Source organism: Cupressus sempervirens, chromosome 5 (genome assembly GCF_028749045.1).
Source record: "Cupressus sempervirens isolate cs-2001-9-10 chromosome 5, ASM2874904v1, whole genome shotgun sequence".
Classification (NCBI taxonomy): domain Eukaryota; kingdom Viridiplantae; phylum Streptophyta; class Pinopsida; order Cupressales; family Cupressaceae; genus Cupressus; species Cupressus sempervirens.
Genome location: NC_143122.1, coordinates 404515583 through 404531628, shown reverse-complemented (window position 1 = coordinate 404531628; position 16046 = coordinate 404515583). Strand labels below are relative to the sequence as shown.

General features: G+C 36.3%; 1 pseudogene across 1 annotated transcript; it reads left to right on the top strand.

Moving 5' to 3' along the window:
• Positions 1-4077: 4077 nt before the first annotated feature.
• Positions 4078-8504, top strand: LOC149556534 (pentatricopeptide repeat-containing protein At2g01510, mitochondrial pseudogene; annotated as a pseudogene). Its single transcript, XR_016364715.1, has 3 exons — positions 4078-6824; positions 7022-7308; positions 7504-8504. The product of XR_016364715.1 is annotated as a pentatricopeptide repeat-containing protein At2g01510, mitochondrial pseudogene (transcript).
• Positions 8505-16046: the final 7542 nt, after the last annotated feature.

Here is a 16046-nt window from a genome sequence, read left to right as displayed (position 1 = left end):
CAGTTTCACTCATGAGAGAGATTAACTTCAACTCCTTTTGTAACATATTTTTATGCATTTTCATCTAAGTGCATATTCTTCTCAAACTCACTCTAATACCCCATGAAAACAACCTTATCCATAAATTTCAAATCAACATCATCTTTAATTTGAGCCTCATCAACATACATTTAATTTCACATGTTTTTTTCACTGACTATTTCTATTTTCAAGTCTTCTGCTATTCTTTTCTAGCTTCCATCCACATGACAAACACTACGAGTCAATCACCTTATTTTGGGGAACAATACACTGTTAGCATGAATGTTGATGGTGTTTCTATGAGGGAGTATCATAGTGATGTTGGAGACATAATTCAGAGCTCATGTGTTGCATTCATGATCGTGTTTGTCAATGGTGTCAACATATACCTTATTCTGTGAAGAGTTTTAGAGTTACAAACGAAGAACTGTTTGGCGGGGTCAATGATCAACGAGTTGGGATGTGCGCTCTTAGACATATTTTTAGAGATGCTCATAGATGCTAAAATTAAGTGTGTGGATAGAAATATGGAGCTATGACAGAGTTATGCGATGACTTCTAAAGGTACCTTTCAAAGAGAGTTTCTGGAAAGCGCCTACTGGTAAATTGATTGTATCTTTTAACAGAGATGCAATTTGGTTAAGTGAGCTTAGAGGAAGGTCAAAGACACATTGAAGATGTTATGTTCGAGATGACAAAAACAAATGTTCATTTTGTGAAATTGTGAGGTTTGGCAAAGACTATTTGGAAGATGTTCTCTATGAACCAACTATGGAAAATATCTTTCAGAAAGAGTATAATTGTAATGTTTAATGTGTAAATGTAATATCTTAAAAATGTCTTGTATTATTATTGTAAATTATGAAAGCCTCAAGACTAACCCAATACTTGGTTTTAGGACTTGGTATAAAGGAAAGATCATTTCCTTGTGATGAAGTGTAAACTCTGTGGTTTTGATTAGTGAGATCACTATGAGAAATTCAATGCTAATTTAGCTAAGTCAAAACATAGATTGATGCAAATTGATGTACTATGATCTTCAAAGAAGATGTTGTTTAGTCAATTTAGAAATCTTAGATATGCTTATCTGGAAGATTGTCTAGTGCAGACTGTTTTAGAGACTATTTGGATAGTGGGTTCAGTGGTCCTCCTTTCAACTCTTAACAGGATTGACACAACACCTAACAAAGTTGGAATCTTTTTAACAAGGATTCAAAGTCTCCTAACAGGGACTTATACATGTAATGATTGTATTTCATTGGCTCCTAACAAAGTCTATCCTTCCACTAGGAACTTTTATATTAGTACATAATCTTGTGGGCATTGTTCCCACTAGGGTTTTCCCTCTAATCAAGGGCTTCCCTAGTTAACATATCTAGTGTTATTGTGCATGGTTATCTTTCTATGGTTGTTGCATCTATTGTTAGAATGTTTTAGAAATAATAAAGATATTGAGAGTTGTTTTAAGCATATAACTAATTTCCCACCCCCCAGTTATCTTGGTAGACTTTGTACATTCTAACATACACTTCTAGTATGATTGATTTAAAAGAAAAAGTCACCTCCATCATTATATCTTCCATGCCTAGAAAATTATTCACATGTGTATTTAATGAAGACCTACTCCACTCAACTTCAAATAGAGTACAAAAATAAATAATAATATAAAAAATGCTTGAATATTAAAAAAATTAGTTTTAATTTGATCAAAAAATTGGAAATAAAGATTCTCTAAAACCACAAGGGTTTAACTTATCATAGAGAAAATCAACTTCCTAAGGAAGCTTTACAATTCAAAGTCATAAACAACACTAATGAAGTTGTTCTCTCTAAGTGCATTCCCCTTTTTATTTTACACCAATAACTATCTTAGAAAGTTCGAGAAAGTGTAATTGTTCATTTCCCCTCCTATGAAGAATACACCCATCTCCCCTTTATAATGTTTTAAAAAGTGTAAACATTCATTTTCCCTTCTAGGAAGAATGTCCATTTGAAAGATGAATTTTGTAGCACAACTTCCAAGAAACATAAGTTTTGACCTGGTATCAAATTTTATATTATAATATATCTTTAGAAAGCTCTCAAAGAGATATTCAATGCCATGTCTATTTGCAAATCTTTTTTTTGCCAACTGACATTTTGAATATATAAGGTCTTCAAATTTGAGTTTGAAACTTTAGAGAGAAAATTCCTAGGACAGTAATTTTAGTATTTTCCAAATGGTATGAGATATTGAAATAATGCTTTTGCCATTCACCTTATTTTTCAAGTTCATTTTTGGAATTAGTTTTCATATCTATGTGTGTTTATATAGAATGGCTAACTAAAAGTAATAAGTGATTGTTTTTCACCTTTTAAAAATTATATATATCTTATCTTTTTAAGTGTCATCGTGGGCTCCAAAATAAAATAAAATAAATAAACATACATTTTTTTGATTGATCTAAGATTGATATGATATGATATGACATGATAGATTTTAATGACATCCATGAGGCTAAAGTAGCCTATGGGACCTACACGATCAACCCCCAAGGCAGGAGTGGGACTAATCTGGTTGCGAAGTTTTGGTTAACTTGTCTCTCCTTCTCTGAAGTTTGATAGTCATAACTGTTGTTCTCTTCACTTGGTCTTCCTCGAATAAGTAGTTGAAGTCCTTGTTCTGCAATATCTCTATATAACGAGATATAATGTCATTGCATGCCAAGCAATCCTTGACAAAGTGCTGCTCCGTCTCTACTACTCCCATATTACAGAATAAACATGTTTTGTCTGCCCATTCTTCCTTTGGAACTTGCCATCTACTAGTTTCACATTGCAGCTAGTGTGAACTAGTTCTGATTTGTGCCATCAACATTTTTGCTTTCCAATTAATAGGTGCTCTTATATAGGCCTTTTCCTCATGACTAGAAGTGGGGTTAAATTCTTTAATGTAATAAAAAAATTTCCGCCCTATGCGCCTTGTCCATAAAATATTGCAAAATTTTTCCATGACAAACTTCTTTATTTCTTTAATGTCATCCGAGCAAGTATTAGATTGTCTTTATACCATTAGATACTCCATCAATATATGCATAAAGCACCCATGTTTCTACAACATATTGATCTACTCTCATTTACTCCCTCTTAATACATATTGCATTCATAATTTCAACCTCAAGGGCTCTCTATCATTTTGATCTTTTTTTGACTTATTCGAATTCTAATTGTCTATAATTCTTTAAATTTTAATTTCCGTGATGCTTCCAATCAATGGGACTTCTCCGATGTGTGCTAATTTTCATCTACTAGTAATTATTTCCTCTAGATAAGTTGATTGTTTTAGCCCATACGACTCTGCACTAGTGCTATGACTGTGTTCAATAATTCAACCTTCTTAAAGAGTTAATCTATTTTATCATTTCCTTTGGCTTTGCTTGTAACTCTTACCAATTCATTCGCCTTGAACTATTCTACTCAAGGCTCAGCCAACTTCTCTAGCCATGTATAAAAAGAGGAAAAAGGAAAAAAAAATATTAACTCGCTCTGCTTATACATGAAAACTGAGCTTAAGATGAACTGTATTTGTCTCTTTACAGATTTTTTCTTGAAGATTTCAATTCATCAGCACATCCCTGGCCAACTGCGATGCCATCTCCAACCCTCCCCATTTCTTCACTGTCACCAAAATTAAGCCCTTTTAAACCCCTACACTCAAAACCCTTCTCTGCGTCTGCATATCCCTCATTAGAAAACTCTGCGGAACTATGTAAATATAACCCATTCTTGGTTCTTTTGTGCCCTATGATGGCGAGTCCTGGCCTGTGTACCAGCAAAAGATTTCCGCATTATTATATGATTTTGCTCCTGCAGCGGCCTGTGGTCAATTACGTGTTATGGTTTTTCACTATCCTTCTTTTTAATTATAGCTTATTCTATTTTGAAACTCTACAAAGCCTAAGAAATAATCAATCCATCATTTAAACGAGATTCTTTATCAGTAGATTGCTCCCACAGAGAAACCATCTATGGCTTAAACGTCCTTCATGAATATTTTCCTTTACAAAAAGGCAGATAAAAGTATCTTTTAATGGGGTTTCAGAACATGTTAAACTTGAGGAATTTAACGATAGTCGCCAATGAAGGGATATCTCAAGCATATGAGTGATATGTTTACTGGCAGAGTCAGGTAAAAAATCGAAATGGCCATTATACAGAGCTCAATAAATCAGATTCTAAGATGGAACAAGTATCACCCGCGCTTCAATCGTACAATTTCACCCATACACATTCTGTTCAGTTCGCACAACCCTTTAATAAATTCTTCCAGATATATTTGTCTATTGAAAATCAGAGACGCCAACAACTCGCTTTCCGAGGGTAAGCAATTCAACTCTCACAGCCAAAGCAGGCGATTTGCATTTGTGGCAGCCACTTTTTTACAAAACACGCTTATCAACATGTATGACAAGTGCGAAAGTTTGGCTGATGCTTACAAAATTTTTGATCAATTGACTGAACAAGACGTCTTCTCGTGGAATATGATAATTGCAGCTTACCGAAGGCACGGGTTTCTTAAAGAGGCGTTCACATTGTTTCGGCAAATGCAAAGAACAAATGTTCAACCCAATCAGTTTACCTTTGCCAATATCCTCCCAGCATGTACTAAAATGGGAGCTTTAGAACACGGTATGGAGATTCATGAAAGGATAATAGAAAGAGGGTTTTTGACAGAGGATGTACTTGTGACTTCCACGGTAGACATGTACGCAAAATGTGGAAGCATGCATAAAGCCCGCGAATTGTTTGACGGAACGCGCAATTCAAACGTGATCTCGTGGACTGTTATGGTTGCAGGATACGCACAGAATGGACTTCTTGACGAGGCTTTGAGCCTTTTCAAACAAATGCCGCAAAGAAACGTAGTTTCATGGACCGCTATAATTGCTGGATATGCACAAAATGGGCCAGTTGAAAAGGCTTTGGAAATTTTTAAGCAAATGCAGTTTTCAGGTGTCAAGCCAAACTCAGCAACCTTTTCCAGTATCCTTCCAGTGTGTGCCAATATGGGTCATCTGGAACAGGGTATGGAAATCCACCGAAAAATAATTGAAAGTGGATTTTTGTCAGATGTTGTACTCGTAACTTCCCTCATAGACATATATGGAAAATGTGGAAGGATAAAGAAGGCACGCAAATTATTCGACAAATTGTCTCTGAGAGATGCAGTCTCCTATAATGCAATCATGGCTGGATATGCACAAAACGGTCCTGTTGAAATGGTTTTCGATATATTTAAACAAATGCGATTGGCAGGTGTAAATCCAAACTCTTCAACCTACACTAGCATCGTACAAGGGTGTGCAAAACTCGGAAGTTTAGAACAGGGTATAGGCATCCATCCAAAACTAATTGAAAACAATTTTTTGTCAGATGTTGTACTTGCAACTACCCTGATAGACATGTATGCAAAATGTGGAAAAACACAGATTGCTTGCAAACTGTTTGACAAAATACCTGAACGAAATGTGGTATCATGGACTGCAATCATCACTGGGTGTGCCCAAAATGGGCTCTTTGAGAAAGCCCTGGACATTTTTAAGCATATGCAAGTGGAAGGAATTAAAGCAGACTCGTCAACTTTTGCCAGCATCCTTCCAGCTTGTGGGAAACTTGGAGCAATACAAAATGGTACTGAGATCCATCAGAACGTAATTGAAATGGGATTTCTTTCAGACACCATAGTCGTGAATTCCTTAGTAGATATGTATGCAAAATGTGGAAGCATACAGAAGGCTCGTCAAGTGTTCGACAACATGCACCAGTCAAATGTGGTCTCATGGACTGCAATGATTGCAGGATATGCAATGCACGGATATAGCATGGATGCCCTCAAACTTTTTGAACTAATGAAGCAATCAGGAACCAATCCCACCCATGTCAGCTTCATTGCTGTTTTATTTGCATGCAGCCATGCAGGACTAGTTGATGTTGGCTGTAAATATTTCAATGAAATGAGTGAGTTGTGTTGCATTACACCTACAATGGATCACTATGCATGTATGGTTGACCTTGTTGGCCGTGCTGGCTATGTAAAAGAAACCTTGAACTTTATAATCAAAATACCAATAAAACCTGATGTAGTTGTATGGATGTGTTTGCTTGGTACTTGTAGAACACATAAGAATATAAAGTTAGGAGAATTTGTGGCAACACACCTTTTTGAGCTGGACCCTGAAAATACTTCACCATATGTTCTGCTATCGAACATGTATGCAGAAGGAGGCAGGTGGGTTGACAATCAGAAGGTGAGGAAGTTTATGAAAGAGAAAAGTAATAAAAAGATCCCTGGCTGTAGTTGGATTGAAGTTGATAAAATGTTACATGCTTTTTGTGTGGGAGACAGATCACACCCACAAACACACAATATCTATGCAAAGTTGGAGGAACTGTCTTGGGAGATGAAGACTGCAGGATATATTCCAGACACAATACCTATACTAAACCATATGGAGGAGGAGGAGAAAGAATTACTCCCCTGCCACCATAGTGAGAAGTTGGCAATTGCATTTGGGTTGTTAAACACGTCCCCTGGAACAACTATTAGAGTTTTCAAGAACCTTCGAGTATGCAGTGACTGCCATAATGCAACCAAATACATATCTTTGATTGTTGCAAGAGAAATTATTGTAAGAGATGCAAACCGGTTCCATCATTTCAAACGTGGAAACTGTTCCTGTGGAGATTATTGGTGAGGCTAAGCAAAGCAATTGATTAACACAGGACATCACTATGCCGAAGTGGATGGTGTCCATGTTGCAGAGGTAAGATGGAACTAGATTTTATTTTCAGTTTATGGAAAAGACTAATTTCTAAATGTTTTTAGGTGTAGGCTCTGGTGTCTACATTAACTTGTATCGTATATAATGCATCATTTCATGGAATAATGATTTTTTTGTATTTGTTAAACCTGTGTTTAATAAGCCATGGAGGATTTATTATATTTTAACTCCTTTTCCAGGAAGCATGTTCATGTGTACATTGAAAAGCTGGAGGTGGAGGGAGCATAGGGAATGTGACAGTAGAAGCATGCTGTCAAGGAATTGGAAAGCTGACAAGCCAGCAAAAAATGTCTAAAGAAAGGCTTACAGTCAAGTCTTTTCCCAGAAATGTCGCAGCAGAAATTGTGAACAGATTTCATATTTTAAACATGGAAAAATCTTCTTGCAGAGATTACTGCTGATGCCAGGTTAAGCAAGCTATAAACAGAGTCATGCTAACAAGGTGCATGTCCTCTGACTTGAAACGGTAAAGAGGAATCAAGTTTTACATTTATTTTCTTAAAAAGGGTTCTTTCTTAATGCTTGGAGATATATAATGTGCTGCTGACTGGATGAAATCATGGTGTAGTATGCATCACTGCCAACATAAACATATTCTGTATTTATCAAAACCTTGTTTTACAGTACAACGGAAGATTCATGAGATTGATTTGTTTTTCAGGACACCTGTACAGTTGTGGACTGAAAAGATGTAGGAGTTGAAGGAATGAGAAATGTGGAAGGAAAACAATGCTTGACAGTGGAAATATGCTCAATCAACAAGAATTATGAGACGACAGATTTCAATCAATTGCTTTGAGCTCATGAGGAAAGCATTTTATGGTTCTCCTTTACAGCACTGCCATTAACATGATCTTTCTGTTTATAACAAATCTAGCATTATTACCTCATGCCAATTCTGTCATTTCTCCCAAATTATATGTGACAAACTGCATAATTATAACTTTTCCATGTCCACCTGGTGTTTTCTCTAGTCATTGAATACCAGATATATTTGGGATCAAATATGAAGCTCTGAAATATCTATCATTCAATCACTACCCATTTCTAGATAATAACAAGAGCTGCAATTTAGCTGGAGTCCCCACCAAGGGCTGCATGAGTAGGTGTGAGGCGAATACAGTGGAGAAATATGAAATCGAACTCACCAACCATAGCCAGCATCCTCTAGGTGTTTGTTTTCAAGTTGACTGAAATACACTACCATTGGGATATGCTGGGTAATTCTGTTCCCAGCCATACATGGTACCATTAAATTATGTTGAGCAGTTTCTAGAAAGGGGTGTGTGGGTTAAAAAAGGGCATGTGGGTTCAAAGCACAACTGTATTCATCAACAAATTAAAAGACTGCAGAACTCATGTACATTGACTATAGGAGAAGTCCAGATGTGAACACGACTGAGTATTGTGGGAAAAGTTGTGGTGGTCAAGAAATCTGCGGTGACATTCTCAAATGGGAAGGATTGTTGATGAAAGCAAAAGATCATTAGGATAGAACACATAACCAAATTTAAGCAGACTAAAGAGAAAACATAGAAAAAATTAACAGAAAAACTGGACAAATTATGGGATTAAATTAGAGAAGACAACGTAAACATGGCCATCATAAGTTGTGTGCATTGCATATTATTATATCATAAAACACAATTTCTTACAGATTCAGTCATGAGCAACATTGCATTATCATATCTTTAATTTTAACTCTGGGTTTCAAATGACCGTATTTATGATATTACCCAAGAGTTGTTAACTGTTGTGTCTTTGACTAGCTGCAAGGATGAGCTTCAAGGAGAAATTAGCTTCAAAGAGCTATATTTGCAGCACTGCACATATAAAACTAAACTAAAATTGATGTTCATTGTTATTGGTACTCTCATCCTGATGACGGTAAGATTTTAAAATATTGAATAGAATAAGATTAAAAAAGACTGCTTGCTGCATCAGACAAGACGCCTCCCCATATCATTAACCCAAAGAAAGATATTCAGAAAAGGAACTAAAGCTAATTAGATTTGTCCTAAAAGACATAATCATTGGGATGTTTTGTGGTAATTATTCTTCAGCTAACTTAATAAAGCTATATATCATGACAATCATTATGGCTGCATAATATCATACTATTCCTGCCTAGACCTTAGAAACCTCAGAAAGTGTATAACAGAACCTCACAAAGAATACAATAGAACATTTAAAAATGTGGAACACTGTGATGAAAATGCTGAAGAATATTACCATGACAGAAATTGGTTTACCGCCGAAGTATGTAGACTCTTCTTTTATATTTGCTAAATTGTTGCAGTGGTTCTGAGACAGAATCTAGTGATCTGGACCTTAGTACATTGTTATAGAAGGGATCAATAGTTCCCATTATCCACATGAATGATGAGAAGTGCAGTTTTTGAATACACTTACATAAAAGTTAGAAAGCATTGACATGGCAATGGCAGAATGTAATTTTCTTGCTTATACTTGAATCCAAATGGAAAAGTTTGAAAACTTTGGATACTAATGTAAGGATTAAAATTCACAAACAGAGAAAAAAAAACTAAATCTAAGTTTTGGCATTTCACTTTCATGTAATTTTAGCCCAACATTTGACTCAAAATATAGTGAACTCATAAGTTTGTTCAACTTTGACTTTTGACTCTAAGTCAAACCAGCAAGGGGAAGACTGTCAAACTTGTTTTAATTTGGGAATAATTAGTTTAGCTCCCAAATCTAGCTATTGTAAGTACACTATTATCAGAATTACAGCCAGTTTTGTGCTTCAGTTGGACACATTTTTGAGATAGTAACCACCAAATTCTGGGCACGAGCAGTTGCAAAGGATTCACATTCCTCTAGTCTGTTAAAAGGAAAAGGTATGGGATTCTAGTCAACTATTGTCCAAGATTCGTAGACAAACATAAATTGTAAAAAATGTACCAAAGCAAATAACATCTTGAAAGTTTAAAAGAGATCAGAGTTCAGGCAGACCAATGTTTCTACCCCACTAAACATTCTATTTTATGGAAAATATTAATTGACCACATTTTCCTTCCCTAAAAATGGTTTTCCAAATCCCTGATGTTGAAGCAAGCTAAGAATATATCCCACTGATAGTGTACCAACAGCCATAAGAATTATTGCAATATTGACCTTCCTAAGATAAATTAGAACTAAGAATCAAAAGTTGAAGTCAGAATAATATGGAAGCCATCATTATCTCAATTTCTTAAGGAAATTTCAAGTTCAAAGATTAAGCCTACATAACCATTGCAATTATCATAGTTGGCATAGTTCACTTGTATTTGGCTTCGCTCAAGATCCATCCACTCAACGCAACACATACTTAGCTAGAAAGAAGGAATTTCCAAATTATCAATTGCACAAAACTCAAAAAACATGTTTTCAAATTAAAATTGTGTTAATTACCAAATTTTGTCCATAAAAACTAGCTTATGCCATTATGATTAAAATAAATACTATCGAAGCTAGGTAAGGCTATAGCATGTGAACTGTGTGTGGAGCAATTCCCATTTGGGGAGACATCAATGGTATGTGGCCTATTTCCAAGCATATCTACTTCAAGAGTCGTTTCCAATACATATTCACTCTTACACTAAAAGAAAGCTCCAACCTGAAATATGTCATTTTGATAGATTTATCACAAAGAAAAAATACGGTAATTAATATCAACATGTCCTTGTACAACATAAATATAACATGAAAAGTAGTAGTGACTAGTTTAAGAAATAATGAAAAGCGAATTCGAAGGACAAGTGTATTGAAGTGTTGTCACTTGCAAAAAAATAATGTATGCCCCTATCCTTTACATGTGCTACACTAGAGATCCAATGGATATTCAGATATCCAACCTAATGACCAATATCATTTAAAAATGTAAAGATATCATTTAAAAATGTAAGATTTAGTTGCATGAGGGTAGCCGCCCAAGATCTAGAAGCCTAATGAAAAGCACAACAATAGGAGAGAATGAATATGACACAATATATATCACCAAGAACGCAATAGAACAACTCAAATCAACTAAGTTCACGATATTGAACAAGTGGAATGATATTACAAAGGAGATGTTCTAGTTAAATAGACCACGGTGAGACACAAGAAGATATAAGATTATGCCAAGTGTCTTAATCTTATGGAATGATACATAGAGAGACAACTTATCACCCACCAAATGTGAAAAAGTTAAAACTGTCACATGTCCGCTAAAAGTGAATCATTGTCTAAGGTTGAAAGGTTCTTGTGTCACATGTCTAGTAAAGGCAGATCACCCTCCATGGTGGAAAGGTATTTAGGCAACACCTCCACCAAAACAAGAGAAGTGATACAATGATAAGTCCACCAAAGTTGGAAGTCCCCCTTAAGGCAGAAAAGTGATAATGTGATAATACCACCAAATGTAAGAATATTCCCAATGGTTCCTATGCAACCTTAAGCAACATGTGCAATTTGAACCTAAGAGAATGAATTACTAGGTGCAATAACAAAACACTCTTAATAGCTCCCCTTAAGTGCAACTTAGAGAGAATGTATATGCACAATGTAAGATGGGTCCCATTCACTAGGACATCTTAGGTACCCATGTACAAATGCAGTGCAATCTCTTATAAATAGAGGGAAGGAGAAAATCCACTCAAATAAAATTTCCTAAATGAGAGATGAAAGTCCAAATAGATCCAAATATTGAATCTCTTGCAAAGATGGTCCAAGATCTCGAACAACACTCCTCCCCATAGGAATAAATAGAGCCAGGTTGCACAAAGATTGTCAAAATGGGACCAAACCAAGTACCACTTTTGATGAAGAATTGATGGTAAATCCCTCACTACAATATAATAAATATTGGACATGGAGGCACCTATGTAAATATTGGTTGGATGCTCAGACTCCATACATTCTTGATTGGAGACATCTACCAAGTCTCACTAGACAACTCCTAACATATTGGGTACATGATGATTACATCTAATGAAACCTTAATGAAAAAATACATGGAAGTTGTGGTACTTTATTTGAGTGTGTTAAAAACATGACACTTTTTATTTTTATTTTAAAACTTACTAAAAACTTTTAAAATTTATTTTATTGTTATAAAAATTCATTAAATAATAAAGAAAAACAATATTTTCTTTGTGAACTTTTTAGTTTAGTATTAGAATTATCAAAGTCAACTAATAATAAACTTATATTACCATGCTAAAGGCCAAATTAAGATCTATGTGTTACAATTAAAAAAAAAAGCCAAGTAAGGCCAATTGCTAAAAGTGACATTTCTAATCACAATGCCTATGTAAATTAGTTTAACTCTTGTAAAATACATATTAAAAAACAAAAACTTTCTTGTGATGTGAATATCAGGATTTAACTGTGTGATTTTTGAGTCAAACTCGATGACCCATGTTTCATGAGTAGTGATTCAACATGAATCCATCTCTCATGAGAATAAATGGAACACTTAACACTCATTGGATCTAGGTGATGCTCACAGGGGTGAAGCAACGGGACTTCCCGGGAGGTCACCCATCCCAGTACTACTCCAGCCTGAGCGCGCTTAACTACAAAGTTTCCTCCACAGTTAAACCCAAAGCTTGCAACCCCATTTGCAAAACCTTCACCAAGTGTTGTGCCTTATGAACCATTCATTAGAAAGCCCCTTAAGCTCGTCAATTGATAAGTAGGAGATGATTTCCACAGCTAGTCAAATTGTGATGTGAATATCAGGATTTAACTGTGTGATTTTTGAGTCAAACTCGATGACCCATGTTTCATGAGTAGTGATTCAACATGAATCCATCTCTCATGAGAATAAATGGAACACTTAACACTCATTGGATCTAGGTGATGCTCACAGGGGTGAAGCACCGGGACTTCCCGGGAGGTCACCCATCCCAGTACTACTCCAGCCTGAGCGCGCTTAACTACAGAGTTTCCTCCACAGTTAAACCCAAAGCTTGCAACCCCATTTGCAAAACCTTCACCAAGTGTTGTGCCTTATGAACCATTCATTAGAAAGCCCCTTAAGCTCGTCAATTGATAAGTAGGAGATGATTTCCACAGCTAGTCAAATTGTGATGTGAATATCAGGATTTAACTGTGTGATTTTTGAGTCAAACTCGATGACCCATGTTTCATGAGTAGTGATTCAACATGAATCCATCTCTCATGAGAATAAATGGAACACTTAACACTCATTGGATCTAGGTGATGCTCACAGGGGTGAAGCACCGGGACTTCCCGAGAGGTCACCCATCCCAGTACTACTCCAGCCTGAGCGCGCTTAACTACAGAGTTTCCTCCACAGTTAAACCCAAAGCTTGCAACCCCATTTGCAAAACCTTCACCAAGTGTTGTGCCTTATGAACCATTCATTAGAAAGCCCCTTAAGCTCGTCAATTGAACATGGGTCATCGAGTTTGACTCAAAAATCACACAGTTAAATCCTGATATTCACATCACAATTTGACTAGCTGTGGAAATCATCTCCTACTTATCAATTGACGAGCTTAAGGGGCTTTCTAATGAATGGTTCATAAGGCACAACACTTGGTGAAGGTTTTGCAAATGGGGTTGCAAGCTTTGGGTTTAACTATGGAGGAAACTCTGTAGTTAAGCGCGCTCAGGCTGGAGTAGTACTGGGATGGGTGAGCTCCCGGGAAGTCTCGGTGCTTCACCCCTGTGAGCATCACCTAGATCCAATGAGTGTTAAGTGTTCCATTTATTCTCATGAGAGATGGATTCATGTTGAATCACTACTCATGAAACATGGGTCATCGAGTTTGACTCAAAAATCACACAGTTAAATCCTGATATTCACATCACAATTTGACTAGTTGTGGAAATCATCTCCTACTTATCAAAAACTTTCTTATATAACATTAGGTGGTAGTTGTAAATAGAAACGATAGGTATCCCACTGTCAAGAAAAGTAATAGTTAGATTCCATCTTGAACGATCTCCACAGGTTCCTCATTTCATACTTCCTCACCTTCCTTTGGATCTATGCAGAGAAAATTAAGGAGGTCCATCATGAAGTGTAGAGCTCTATCATCTTCCACATCTTCCAGAATAAAGCCAAAATATACATTTTCTCTTTCCCACTCCAGCTCGTACATGTCACTCTAATAGGAGACAATGATATTTCTTAGGTCCTAGGCAGCAATGCATAAGTGAGGGAGGAGGTCATATTACTCCTCTATCTCAATTTCCCAAAGATCTAGTTGAAGCATAGGTTGATGGTCTTCATGATTGTATCCTTCTAGTAGTTGAACCCCCATTTTAGCAAGAAAAACTATGGACTAACGAAGCTTGTGAGATGATTGTTGAAGACTAAGGTGGCCAAATATTACATTTATAACAAACCCAACTAACTCATTAATGTAGTTATCACACAAAAAACCAAGTTTTTGTACGATGCCACCTCATGAAAATGTTAGAGAAAAAGGATAATTTAATTTAATTTATTAAATTACCTTTTCTCGCTTCTTAAGATTTCACTTTATGCATTTTATAGCTTTCTCTATTTAATAATTATTAAATAGCTTTCACCTTTAGGTTACCCTTTGTAACTTATTAGGTTACACTTTTTGGGTTTTGATCTCCTTTTATAAGGATTGATCTCTTTGTAATTATTATATATTGAATAATCACTTGAATAATCTATTCTTCTTCTGAATATACAATTTTCATATTTTTAGATCAAACCCTTGCCTCTTCTTGTCTTTTTCTTCTTCGTGACAGGTTTTCTGCATGCAGTTATTCTTTGGCTTCATGGATTTGATTTGCATATTTGCTCAAATCATACATGGCATCAAAGCCAGATCTACTGTAGCTTATTCAGTAATTGGAGAAAAAGAAAGAACGAGGGTTTGACAGAAAATATCTGATGTTTTTCGAGCATTTCCTAAGAAAACGGGGGAGGAGGGGGGGGGGGGGGGGGGGTTGGGGTCACCATTTTTTGGAGCAATGTGAGGCCAAACAAACATCACAAATGGATTTGGAAGGCATCAAAATCCTCGTTTCCATATAAAATTTGTCCATTTTGGACAACGTTGATATGGGAGGCAAAATTTTCTTGCCCGGCAAGGCCGTACGACCTCTGCACCAATCTGAGGCAAAAAAATATAAAAAATCGCATTTTTTTTTTAAAGTATTTTTTTTATTGTTGCGGTTTAAGAAAACTGCCAGCGGTCACTGAGACTACTAGCAACTGTGGTAAATTGCCGGCGGTTACCGCCAGCAATCTTGTAGATTATCGAGGCTCGGTGGCTTTTGCGGCTCCATTGTCGCCTCCCATGTGCGGCTGCCACTTGCCCACCACCACTACTAGTAGCTCTATCACCCACCTCCGGTTCGCCTCCACCCCACGGGTGGCACATTTTTTTGAGGTTTTTAAAATTATTAAAAAAAATAATAATAATAATTTTTTTAATGCATTTCTAAAGGTCCTATCTTTTTTTTGTTGTAACTGGAGCATACAAGATGTATTTTTTTGATCTGAAAAATGCACCAAAAAGTTGGTTCCGAGACGAAGACATTGGTGTAGGTGGTTTTGGGTTTTGATGCAGTTTGCTTGCCTATTTTGGCAGTCAAAGTTGGATGTTCAGTTTTTCACTCCGGAGGGCCTATCTTGAGCATCCCATCTCCGTTTTTCGAAAAAATTATATTTTTGGAAAGCTGGTTCTGTCTACTTTTCAGAGATGATGTAATTTCTTCCAAATTCTGCTCCATGCTTTTCCTATCATGTTTTTGGCTTTTTTTTCTCTATGGTGGATATCTTGGCTGTTTCAGGTTCGAGGATTGTTTTCTTGGCATGGGATCTCTTCTTTTGGGCTATACTATCTTTTATATCAGATTTTTTCCCTTTTTGATCATTATTGATATCATTTGTAAGCATTTTTATGCAAATGCATTGAGATAAAGTGTTGCTCCATGCTTTTCGGGATCCTTTTCATCATTGTGATTTATTGTACTCACACTATATTAAAAAGTGCCATGGGGGGATAGTTGATTGCCATTTAATGGCCTCTTCCATTGTCAAGTGAGTGTCCCTTCCATGACATTAGCCCCATGATGTGTCAGTGACACGTGCCTTATATAAGTGTCTATACCCCTTCCTCACTCTCGATATGCCTGGTTCTTTATGTTTTATAGGAGATTTTTGGCCCACTTTCTTAGTTGCCTGTCACCTCAACCTGTTTG